Source organism: Haemaphysalis longicornis, unplaced genomic scaffold (assembly GCF_048455015.1).
Source record: "Haemaphysalis longicornis isolate Haplotype H1 unplaced genomic scaffold, Haemaphysalis longicornis Haplotype H1 scaffold_1, whole genome shotgun sequence".
Taxonomy (NCBI): Eukaryota; Metazoa; Arthropoda; class Arachnida; order Ixodida; family Ixodidae; genus Haemaphysalis; species Haemaphysalis longicornis.
In genome coordinates this window covers 435424374-435437200 of record NW_027526203.1, presented here as the reverse complement: position 1 = coordinate 435437200, position 12827 = coordinate 435424374, and the positions used below count along the sequence as shown (strand labels likewise).

Here is a 12827-nt window from a genome sequence, read left to right as displayed (position 1 = left end):
TGTTTGCTTTCTCCTCGTCTAGGATCCCCGTGTGCGCGCGTGTCTGCGGGGCACCAAGAAACGCCTCACCTCGGGCACAGAGCGCCTCTTCGGATGGGCATAAAAGTGGCGCAAGCGGCTGTTATCACCTCAAACCGGTGCAGGGTTAAACACGTAGAATAAAAGTGCAAACCCTTCGTTTATCGCGAAATAAGAAATCTTTGCAAATCTGAGACTTTTCTAACTGAATTTAACTCACTTCATTAGGGGCACCACTTGTCTGAAAAACAAGAAATGCTCGCTACCGCACTTGGCGACCCCAATGCAGTTTTGCGGCGATGAACGCGCGCCAAGATCTCTCCTCTCCTCGGCCAGCAATCGCGAAGGGGGGAGGGGGCAGAAACTAGAATGCGGCTTGTCGAGCCGCGTCATAACTCCATCCTGCCGTCTGGGCGCAGCGGCGACTTATAGAACGCGCCGCGGAACGTGCCAGTGGAGAGGCGGGCGGTGGAGCGTGAGCCCCGAGCAGCGAGAGGCCTCCGTGTGTGCATTTCCTACGGAAAATAGCGGGGAGCCTGCCAGCGCCATCTATCAGGACGCTAGCGTCATTGCTTTCCGGAGCTTGCGTTCCACCCGACTGTTCATTTTCTGTTATGCGGCTGGCTGTTTTTTCGCCCTCTTCTTTTTACCCCCCGACACATTCCCTTCGACGAGTTCGAATCGGTTGGCGCGTTGGCTTCCTTTTTCTCTCCTCGGGACCCCCCTTCTCCTCAGCCAGGCCCGCTTTCAGAGCCGCGTCCCCGATTTCCAGGTTGCTTGTGTGCCTTCCCCCGCAGCCGAAACTTACCCGAGCGCCATTAATTTCCCAAGAGCAGGCGTCCACAAGTACGTGTACGCTATTTGCTTTTGCGCCCTCTCGCTCCTCTCGAGCCCCTCCCGGGTAGGCCCCCAGAAAGTCGACAACGTGGCCGAGAAAAACAAAAAGAGGAGCGAATCAAAGTGTTGCGAGGAACAACTGCGGCCCTCGACAGAAACGGGGTGGAGCGAAAGACGTCGAGAAAGACGGACGTCCCCGAATGTGAAACACATAAGCGCGAAAGCGCGAGAGTCCCGACACGAACGACATTTGAAGTTTCCTCGCCCGCTGCGCCTCCCGACCCCGCTTCCTTGCCGCTCGCCCTCGCACCATCTCCTCCTGCTCTTCTCACACGCTGTTCATCACGCAGCCGCAGGACGCCACGGGGAGCGCGCCCCCAGAAACAAGGACCGGGCAACGCGCGAGATGCTCTGACACGCAGCATGCGCTTTTATAGACACACGTAGGGACCATTAGGCGAGGGAAAAAAACAGGAACCGAATAGAACGCAGCAGAATGCGCGGTGCCGGTGCTATTTAGATAAGGAATATATGAAATGATGACAGCCATGTTTCCTCACGAAAAAAAAATTTGATGGCAGAGCGGTTGTGTTGCGTGTTGGACGTAGAACACGATCTAACAAATGGTCATTTCCTCCCCGATATACACGATATAGGGTAGACTGAATAAGTCGTTCTTGTGGACTCCACGCACTGTTCAGCAGTTCCTCATGAGAGCTGCGAACACAGCTCAAAACTTTTGTCCGTTCTGTACAGTTACGTAGACGCACTACTATTGATCAGTGTAATCGATACATGTTCAATTTAATTTGCAACAAATAGTCTCCACCACCTCGGGAGGGGCCCCCCTCCAAGGTAGGTATCTTACGAGTCCTTCCCAACGCAGCCAAAACCTGTTACTGATGGAGTTGGACCACGCGAGATTTTGAGCTAGAAACCAACGTTGTACGTTCTAAAAAAAAATTCGGGTCTGCTTAGCCGCAATGCACCTATTCGGCCCCAAAAAGTGGTGTGCGTTGTGACATCAAGCAAAAAAGAACGTCATGCTCAAAGTTAAAAAAAAGAAAGAATCGACGGCTGGTGATTCCATGCGATAGGTAGGGACTGTACCAGCCGTTCGATTCCATTTGTGTAACAGGTTTGCGTGGTCGTTCTGATTTGACTCCCCTCCAGCGTTAATACCTTTCGATTGAATGAATGAAAGATCCTCCCTTTTTCCCTTTCAATACTGCAGTTGCCTGCTGGCATCCGCACCATCGATGTTAGCATTGAGCGGCTCCTGTGCGGCCCACCATTTCTCGCCAATTGTCGAATTCCCTTACCATTTTCATACACACGGGTCCGCTTCGCTACAACGCTCCTGAATTAACAATAATTTCGGTCACAAAGGCAAAGCCGGCCAGTGACGAGACCAATCGTGCAATTTGCATGACGTTTTGCGCTGTCGTTATTTCACAGCGGAGCAACTCGGGCCCTTGTTGTTCGTCAAATATGCCCCATTGGACACAGCGACCGCTAGCCTGGGTGCCTTGCGGTGAAGCATACAAACGCAAGCTTTTGTTTGTGCCCACTATTATACTGTTCCCTTAGCACTAGTTCCAAAGGGGGAAAGTATCACATTCCACCTGCACGCAAGTGCGACTCCGACCAACCACGCGTACAGTATCAATAGACCAAAGCTTTTCGACAAAAGCCGCAAACCCTCGGTTGTGAGATATTTGTGCCCGAACGAAGATTTAATTTTTAGCCTTAATATTTTATCGCAACAACCTGCGAGAACTTCAGACAAAACAGCTCCAAAAAGGTTCGTAAACTCCTCCCTGTGTGTCTGTATGTAGCTTTCCGAGCAATTTTACCACCTACAATCGTCGTTCCAATCACCAGCGGCAGTACAGCTTACCAAAGTGGATCAATTAAAAAAAACGCCCTAAACATAGGGAAACGTTCCATCATTTCCTGCTCGAATTGATGTCGTAAAAACTAACGGCCCTAACAGTGAAAGTTGTACGCCAACCCAACTGTTCTCCGCCGTAATGCGCACTACAATGTATCCGCTGCATGCAAGCACATAATGAGGCAAACAGACATTTGCCGCACTCCGGGTTTGGCTTAACGGGGCCTCTGTACTGCAGCAATAAGCACACACGCACGAGCCCGAGTCTGGAAAGGAAAGCCAGCGATCAGAAGAGAACGCGGGGGCTGGATATCAAGAGCGTACGTACGAGCGCGAAACGTGAAAATACGGCTCGCTTTATTGACCCGCGAGACTCAATTTTACGGCCCGAGCGAACATCATTGAGACAGTTTAACGCTGACGCGAGCCTCGCTCCCGCGTATTTTCCTTTTTTATATATACAGCACAGTGATACAACTGGACTCGGTGGCGCCGCCGTCTCCCGCGGAGACGTCAGCGCGCGGGGCCAGGAAGCAAGAAGCGACAGAGCTTTGGACGAGCTGCCTCCGTTTTTATTACATCGTCCTGTCTGCTCCTTCTTGCTTCAACTCAGCATTCTGGAGTCTTTTTTTTTTTTTTTCTCTTCCTCTCGTTCTCCTGCGGACCCCGCGAGCTGGAAATGACAATGTCTGGCCGACTCGGCGCAATCCCAACGTTTACTGCTGCGCGTTTCATTACTCTACGTCTGGGCGACCGCGTGGCGAGCGGGCCAAATTAATTGAGAAATGTTGACGCCGGGTCCACGGGCGCCCGTTTGCGGCCAGCCCGAGAGGCGGCGCGAACCGACCGCCAACACCGCAGCAGCGGGGTGCGACCATAAATTACGATGTCGTTTTTCATCGGCTCGGGAAGGGACCCATTCCTTATGAATTTGGCTGTAACAGGGAACGGGAAAAACGAAATGAAAACAGAACTCGCCCGAAGAAAGCCCCTTTTTACTCGCGTATCACTTTTCGAAACCTAAAAATATTCGCGGAGACGACTTCCTTCAAAGCTATATGCCGGGCTACCACACACGCTTGCGCAGTGTGCTCATCTCACTGTTCTGCAGAGACGTTTACCCTCGCCTTTAATTTTTGTTTTACGCATACCTCCGGTCTGACGTCGCTTTGATGATTACACTTAATGGGACAGGTCGGTACGTTTCGTGATTCTACGCTACAAACGCATCTTTGCTAGAACACGTATATACGTTGCTCACCGAGAACTCGAATGGTGTTACCAAGGGCGCTTCTACTCGTTTCTCCTGCCTGCAGCGACCGCTAGACGCAGCGAAACGAAAATCCCAACAATAAATGCCACTTTTATAGACATCTTTGAACGGAGAGCAAGCCAGCATAATTGCTACATTCCCGAGGGGAATTTTCGCCCGGTTTAACGCGTTTAATGTGCGGCTATGGAACCGCACGGCCGGTAGTATCGTGCATTTTCAGGTGCACTTGGGTGGAGATAAACGGAGCGGAATAAACGCCTCGACAAGCGCCCACAACTAGGGGCGTTAAAAGAGAGAGAGAGAGAGAGAGTGCAGATAAAAGAGAAACGGCGCGGGCACGCGATCAATAATAAGCGGCAAGACGTGCGCTCTTTATGTCCCCGCAAAATCCCGGCACGGCACTCTCGGGCACGTTTTAGTCAGGGAGGAAGATTCCCCGGCATTTTATTTTGCTTATCTATTCTTCTTATAACTTTCAGCAGCGCCAAGGGTTCCTCTATGATGTCGATGCTCGTGAGAAACGATTGTGCGCTTTCGCTGTCGGTTCGCGTCGGCACGCATGCATCGGAAACGGCCGCGAAATGCCGCGCGGCTCGCCAGCCGGGCCCTGGTGGTGCTACGTTTCCAAGACTAGCATAAAGAATCTCGAGGGGAGCAAAACCAATTTGAGATGCGGAAGAAAGCTGCATACGCCGTATAAAAGGCCATTCGATGGGACGGAATCACAGGATGTCTAATGATATTTGCCCCGCGACGTTGCTGCGTTCGCCCGTGAGCGTACGCACTCTACTCTCTACCCCCTCATCACTCTTAGGTGGGAAATGAAGCACGTCTGCCGTGTTCGAATAGACGCAGCTTTTTGCGTTGCTGCACACGACATTGCCAAGGTCTTAATCGACCCGTTCCGACACAGCCGCCTGGCCCTTCATTTGCAGATAAGACTCTCGCTTTGGGGCTGCGTTTGACCAGAGCAAATTGAGGCGAGTGTAGAATTTACGGAATACTTTTCTAGACGTTACCACAGTTGAGCGCGCATTAGTCGAACATATCCTGTGAAGAATCAGGTCACTTGCACAGCTTAACGAACTGAATTCTAACAAAGCCCGCATTCATAAAAAAAAAGGGTTGTTCTGCTTTTGTAAAACAAGCAAAGGATTTACGACATCATCTCGGAGCATTTATGAGCAGCTTTTAAAATACGTAAGTCAGGTATTGCCTCCTTGATTGAAATCATGTTGCGCCTAGCAGCTGAAAATGAACAAAAAAATGCGGAAGGATTACCTGGGTCCGAGCACTTTTGCTTTTGAAGGCGTGACACGCATACTTTGGCTTACCTGGAAAGAGAGACAAAACGAGCAATTAGTGGATGATTAGGAAACTATACAAATGAATCGTCATCACCATCAACAGCCCATTTAGGTCCACTGCAGGACGGAGGCCTCTCCCACTGCCCTCCAACCGCTCCTGTCCTGCGCTGCCCGAGCCCATTCTTAACAACCAAATCTCCCTATTTCGTCCCTAGATTGAGCTGTTGGCCTTCCCCTTCTTCTAGTCCCGTCTCTCGGTGCCCACTCTGTTGCCCGGGTGGTCCACCGGTTGCCATTTCGTCTCACTACATGGCCAGCCTAAGTCCATTTCTTTTTCTGTATTTGAACTATGATATCCGCTACTGAAGCTTGTTCCCTGATCCAGGAAGCTAGTTTCCTGTTGTGCAGTAAGGCGCCAAGTTTCAGCTCCGTATGCTATCACCGGCGGGACGAAATGGTTGTAAATTCTTCTCTGCAGTGGTAGAGGTAGCGTACTTTTCATTATTTGGGAGTGTTTGCCGAGTGCATCCCAGCGCATACCTATTCTGCGCCGGATTTCTTTCTTGTGGTTGGGGTCAACACAAACAACCTTTCCGAGGTAGTTATACTTGTTCTAGAGTTGCGTTTCCTAAGGTGAAAAAGGCGTTTTCGGCATGTTTATTTCAATATCAATGATGCCTTTTTGCTGTTGTTCTTGCACGCGTAGTTATGCAACAAGAACCACTTCAAAAAAGAGCAAAAAGAACGAAATAGAGATAAAAGATTAGCGAGCAAATATTTTATTGCTTTCTGTACATTATCGTTGCTTCGCAATTGCATTCTCACTAAGCCCTCTCGAAAGCGACGTAACTGCTTCAGAATAGAGTGATAATAGAGTCATCCCGCGAAAGAGAGTTTTACACCTGATATTTAAAAAGGTGTCAGACACGCTCACCGAAGACTAAGATAGGAACGTCTTGGTGTTAAAAGAGGTCGACTCATGCTTTCGAATTAGGCGATCTTTTACAGGGTCTTTTTAGCCCCTGCAAAGCCACTTCTTTCCGCATATTCAGAGCTTAGGGTGAAGACGAACGCACAGGGGCCCGAAAAGACGACTTATCGAGAGGGTCTCGAAAAGCACGCATATCTCGGACATGAAGCAATGAAATGACGGACCATTCCCTCGGATAGGAAAGCCGCGCCCCGCAGAGAGGCTTTGTCGAGGTCAGAAAGGAAAGACAAGGGCTCGGGCTGAATATTCGATGCGCGATTAGGATCGCGGCCGGCCGGTGTCCCGTCCGGAGCCGGGAATGAGGCGGCATTAACCCACATTTAAAGTTGCGTGACTGCGTAGCCTTGACATTTGCTCGCCGGGATCGGTGAGGCACGCCCGGCGACATGCATCAAAATTCATTACCCAAAGAGCACCGCGGGACGGGAAATAACTGAGGCGGCACGAAGACGGCCCGAGCAATTCGTCGCCACGACGCGATCGTGTGCGAGGGGGCGACAGCCGGAGCCGAGTGGTCCGGATGCTCGCTAATGGAAAGAGGGCGCTTAGAAGAAGCAGCGGCCGCATTGCTAGAAGCTACACAGACACACACTCACAGTCCGACGCGTGTGTATACGGAGGAACAGAGCGGCAGGGAGAAAAGAAGCTTTCGAACGGAACGCGCCATTGTTGTGTGGCGATGAAGCTGAAATGAAGATGCGGGAAAATGTCAGATACATTATTTTGGTGCTGACCTTCAACCAGTACAACGGGTGGTTATACGCATGCAGACTAGTCCACTTCGCTGATAGTGCGGAATCGCCTTCGGAAATTTTGAAATGTCGTGGGTACATACAGGCGTAAAATATAGGGTGCCTATAGAACTGCCTCATCGAACCAACAGCCTCCCACTGGCCCGTAATTAAATGCTGATTTTTTTTTTTATTTTCTGATAAGGAACGTCGTGCTCCAGGCCAATCCAGTCTTTGCGACTTTAGAGTAGTCACTTAGATTGGATTGGATTGGAAATGCAACAAATAAGTTTGACCAAGGCCCAATAAGCAGTTCGCATGTAAGGTAAGAGCAGTTTGTGACTGGCCGGGTGCTGGGACATCATTCAATTTCCGCGGATTTTAACAACCGCTTACGGGCCTTGGCGAATCACAACCTTCCCTTAGGCCTTGACTATCTTTCATGCCAACAGCTTTGTGAACCAGGGTCCTCATTCTCAGCAGACTGCAAGTTCCAACGGACTGAATACCCACCCACTCTTCTCGTGACCGCTGGCATAAGTTAGTTTCCCATTCGCGCAACACCGGCAGAGCGTAGGACAGGACTCGATTCCTGTACGCCTGCAACACCTCATGTTCCTATCTACAGTCGAACACGCATATATCGAACTCCAAGGGGATGGCGAGGAAGTTCGATATATCGATAATTCGAAATATAAAACATGCCCATCTAAAGGTTATCTGAAAGCTGCGCACATCACCGAGCTCTTCAAAGTCGCGACAAGCGGTAACTTGCGGCGCAGGGTTCGATATATCGAACGTGCCCGTGATCAGGAGCTCGATACACTCGAACAACAGCGCTATGCTTTTGCATGGGATTTCCAAGGGGATATTCAGGCTGTTCGATATAGACAATAATTCGATATATGCGTGTTCGATATATCCGTGTTCGACTGTATATGCATTCTCGCCACGTGGTCCCCGGAGAGATTTCCACAAGGAAGCAAATAGCGCGTTTATTTTTTAAACTCACGTTTAAAAAATGAACCTAGTGATAAAGGCACAGAGCGATTTGCGGGTAAACGCACCCGCGATATTCAGAATGCGTATCACACACGCTACCCCGATACAGAATGACACGCTCATTTAGTGGATACCGGCAGTTCGGAAACGGAGATGTGCTGACATTTTTCTCTCTTTTTTTTCCCCTCGACTTTTATTGCTGCTTGAAATACGAGGCAACTTTTCCCCTTCCGCAACGAGGAATGAATAACCCGATAAGAAAACAACCGTTTTTCCCCGCTCATCAAAGTCCTCCGCCTTTCTTCCCCGTTCTCTCCCTCTCTCGTAACGCTAATGCTTCTTATCTCGCTGCACAAAACTTGGCAACCGTGAAATCGAGCCAGCGTGCGCCGACAAATTACGGCACGAAAAAAAAAAAAAAAAAAAGTCTTGATACCGCGTTCTCGGCTGGCGAAAGTAACGAGCAAGAGAAATGGGGGGCAACAACAAACCTGGAGGAAAGAAATATCTTAGCTGCATGCTCGCGAAGACACATGCCAGTGCAGCGCGAGAGGACAGGAAGCGTGCTAGGGCGAAAGAAAAGGGAGGGGGGCGAACATTACAAGGGAGGACGCACGTAAGACAGTTTTCTATCGCGCAGCCCTTCTCTTAGAGAGACAGCGAAAAAAAAAAAAGAATACGCAGACAGGAAACGTGAACAAGAAGCCCTCATTTAAATGCGCATAGGAGGCCTGTTAATTTTCAACGCGTGACTTCGCAGACAGCGGCGAGTGTCCATTCATATCTGCATGTTCTCCTCGGCAGGAAAAAAGAACGAAAAGAAACGCGGGCGAAGGAGAAAATGAGTGAGTGAGAGAGAGAACGAGCGTAAGAAAAATAGCCGCAGTGAAGAAGAAAATGGAAGGCGAGGCAGATAAGGATGGCTGAAAAAGATCGAAAGCGCAAAGCAGGCAGCCGTTTCAGAATACTCGGTCACACCGCACGCGACGGCACCACAGGGAGAAAGGGAAGGGGGGAGGGGGGCGATTTTTCGTCACCCCTACACGCCTATTGTTTATTCGGGTCCGCGCTTCAGCGAGCGAATCCTTGTCCATGCGCGACAGTTTGAGCGGCCCAGACGTGCCCTTCCAAACGCTCGCGCGGTTTTTATGGCCGCGGCAACGGCGCGTCCATACATGTCGGCACGGCGCCCAGTAAGCTGCGGCCGGCTGGGCGCCCTTCGAGAGCGCCAAGATAACGGACGGATCAATCGACGGCGAAAGCGGGAGGAAAGGGAGCCCTGAATGGAAACGGGAAGCCGCCGCGACCGAGGCACGAAATGGACGGGGAACGGCGCGGTCCCGGAGCTCGCCGGGCGCGCGTAGTTGCGATCGCCCACTATCGAAACATTCTGAGAACTTCCTCGGAAGGATGTGGGTCCCGAGTGCGGGTATCGCTGCGAAATCGCGCCCCTCTTAGGAGGCGCGATTTCGCAGGCCGGCTGGTGCAATTAGTGCAAGCAGGCGAGGCTTTCAGAAAGCGACAGGGGGGGGAACACTGTTCTGCCCCTCGTTGCGAAAGGGCAAAACGGTTGGCGAAGGCCACTAATAAAGGACAAAGGAAAGTGTAACTGATCATTGCCATCGGTGCAGTAGTTTATAGGCTGTAGTGCAAGCTGTTAGGAAATACTCACTTAGAAAGAAAGTTCACATAATTTCAGTGCTCGACGCAACGTCTGGATCTTAGGCATGTCCAACAAGCATACACTGTGCGACAAATGGTTGCAGATCGAAGGTGACTTGCGAACGCGTTTCTTGTCATCGGACGTCCTTAATTCGAGCTTTACAGGAACCCAAAATTTCTACCAACAACAAATTATAGGGAGTCATGAGTATGACAGGGAATGGACGCCGATTGAAAGAATCCGCATGAGTTAGAATTATCTGGCCCCCGCTGCAGTTTCGTAATAGCGGCGCTGCGAGGGCGACTACTGTTTTCTTTTTCTTTCTGCGCTTAGGGCTTGCTGCCAGCACAAGTAACGCCAAAGGCCAGTAAAGTAACTCTGCAACCACAGGCGCAGAGTGGTCGCGTGAGAAACAGTGTTTCAACCAACTCGAGGGAGGAGCCTGTGTGTCTTCAAGTGCGAGATGAAGCTGCACAGGACAAGAAAGCGGCAAGCTGCTGGAGAGCACCCACGCACCAGGCGAGAGAGCAAGAAAACAGCGGGAACCAAGAGGGGAGCTGACTCGTAGGGCGCGCAGGCTGCAGAGGAGAGACCGCGCTCCGTTGTTGAAACACTCCTCCAAGGACACCCCACGAGGCGCCAGGGGCGCGCGTGCGGCATAATAGTACGCATTCAGATACAATCTGGCTTTAGCCCTGGCACGAAACAAATCCACGGAGCCAACTCTCGGGGCAGGCGGTTTTTTTTTTTTTTTTTTTTTTTTGTTTTTTGTAATCGCGTTCTTCGTTTTCTTTTCGCTCCTGGGCATTCATTGCGGACAGCGTGCGTGGAAGATGCGGCAGTGGGCGTGGGGAAAGAGCTGTGGCGGCCGCGAAGCTCAAAGCAAGGCGGGTGACACGAAGAGCTGTTGCGTAAAGTGGCAGCAGCCAGGCGTGCGGAGAGGGAGGCCCGCTCGGGCGGGGAGAATAAATTGACACATTCCCAGAAGAGATGCGTGTCGCTAAGCGCCATACTATAAATGACGCTGACACACGTGTTCGCGCGAGAAGGCAGCTCCTCCGCTTAATTGTTTCGCGCCTCGTTGATCCGCCGAACTGCGAGCTATTACAGCTGCAGGCCTGCTTCACAATGTCGAGGCGAACGCGCCCAGACACGAAGAAACGGCCAAGAACGGCGTGCTGAACGACTACATTAGGAGGAAAAACACACAACGGTACAGAGCGCGTAGAGCTAGTAGAATAGGTGGCATTTCTTGGGAACGTTCAAATCTGAGCGTCCGCTCTAATTTGGGCGAACTGCTGCCTTTTGAGTTCTGCAACACATCCGCTCGCGTCATTTGTATTCATTTGTACCTGAGGGTGCACGAGTCGTGTGTTGAATCGACTAGAGCTTTTTTTTTTTATCGCTAACTGTACCCGAAGCAACGCGGTGCTTGATTAAAAGCCCTATGTGCACGCTGAAGATGGCACGATCATAAGCACGGAAAGTGTAAACGAGGATTCAAGATTCCGCGTTTTTTCTGTTCCGAACAGGAAGTCCAAGAGAACACTGAAAGCAAACCTTTCTACACTGATACCATATCGAATTAAGCAACTCCGCGAGCTTTATGAAAGTAGATTTAAGCAATGGTCAGGCAACACAAAGGATGCTAACCTGTAATACGAATTTGGCTAGTTTCTTCACTGAGAGAAGTTTGAAGATTAAGGGGGGGAAAGCAATACAAATGAAACGGACACGTGCGTGGCCAAGTTGTAAACCCACGCAGCAGATCGGTCAGCGATGCAGCCACGGTGTCACTTTCCAAGCCGCCGTTACATTTCCCACGATTCCGTCAGCATCACCGGCACCCGTGTTCGATGCATATCAAATCCCCTACACCGAAAACACATGTTAGAGAAACAAGGAAGACGTTTTCACAGCGCTTAAGAATTTTATCACGTTAATCATGCGCGTGCGCCTTGTTCATTCTCCCATTCAGTCCAGTACTTCCTCAAGTTAAAATATGGAGCAATATTTTAAAGGATGCCTTCTAGTAATTCCGTCCACCTCGATTCACGTTCTCAGTGTGCATTACCCATCGAAACAACGCGCATGTAACAACGATCTGCTATTACGCATGCAGTACTGCATTCGTAGCGTTTACTTCAGGGCACTACAAGCCGAATTTTCATCACAGTGGCCTTAAACTGAGCGATGTTCACCAACTAAGACGTATGGAGCCGTTGCATCGTTTTGCCATTCAGCCGCCAGACATGGCATCAGATAGATAGGAATGGACAACGTCTAGTTCCCCATGGTGTGGATGCCAGTTCAAAGTAAAAAATCACTGATACACGGCCGATGGGCAAGGTGCACTTGCGGCGGCCGTGAAGAATTGTGCGAATTACCGCGTATCAACGCGGCGGCGTTATGTTGCATACTCCTAAACTTTCCGCTACAGGCTGACAACACTCTTCCGGCCCACTCACCGCGGGAGTCCGGGGCTCATGACCCCGGCGCTGCACGCGGGTCTACCGCGTAGTCCTCACGTCTGCACAGGAAGATGAGGAGAAAAAGCGCGCGCGCCCAGCACCGGCCGCGCCTCGGGACGAGAATTAAGTTCGCATTACCGCTGGCACAGCGGGGGGAGCGCGCAACATCGCGCGGCGTGTGCTACTCGGACGAACTTCCTCGCGCGTGGGGCCCGTAGTGGCACGCGCTGGCCCTGACAATCGATCACGCGCTTCGGATCACGACCCGACGCGGCGTCGCCAACGCGGTGCGCGCACAAAGTGGATCTTCGCATCCCGCTCGTCTTTGCGCACTAAGACGAGATGGATGGCCGCTGCGAGACTCCTGGGGCGCTCATCTATGCACGACGCGCTCACACGCTGGGTCTGGACGCTCGCGCACCGCCCCGCAGCTCGGCGCGCTGACGCCAACGCGACCCCGCCGCTCCTTGTTCGATGAGGAGCGCCGAGTACGTGGCGCTGAAAACTCGCTGCAAGCGCGAAAAAAGACGACGACAGAGAAAAACGCGAAAGCTGCCACGAAGTATTTATTCGCCGGATACTTCGGGTAACAACACGCAGAGCCAGCAACGCGGAAATAACTCCCCGTATCATTAGTACA

The 12827-nt window shown here is 51.3% G+C and overlaps 1 protein-coding gene and 1 long non-coding RNA gene across 2 annotated transcripts in view; both read right to left on the bottom strand.

Annotated features, from left to right (window-relative positions):
- LOC144155777 (Krueppel-like factor 6) overlaps window positions 1–12827 on the bottom strand; it is a 393838-nt gene that overhangs the window by 62104 nt on the left and 318907 nt on the right. The gene's annotated exons all lie outside the window — the stretch shown is intronic.
- The window catches only part of LOC144155778 (uncharacterized), a 196480-nt gene continuing 188960 nt past the window's right edge, over window positions 5308–12827 (bottom strand). Inside the window, exon 4 of the long non-coding RNA XR_013319633.1 lies at window positions 5308–5356. This is a non-coding gene — a long non-coding RNA (uncharacterized LOC144155778). The remainder of the gene's footprint in view (window positions 5357–12827) is intronic.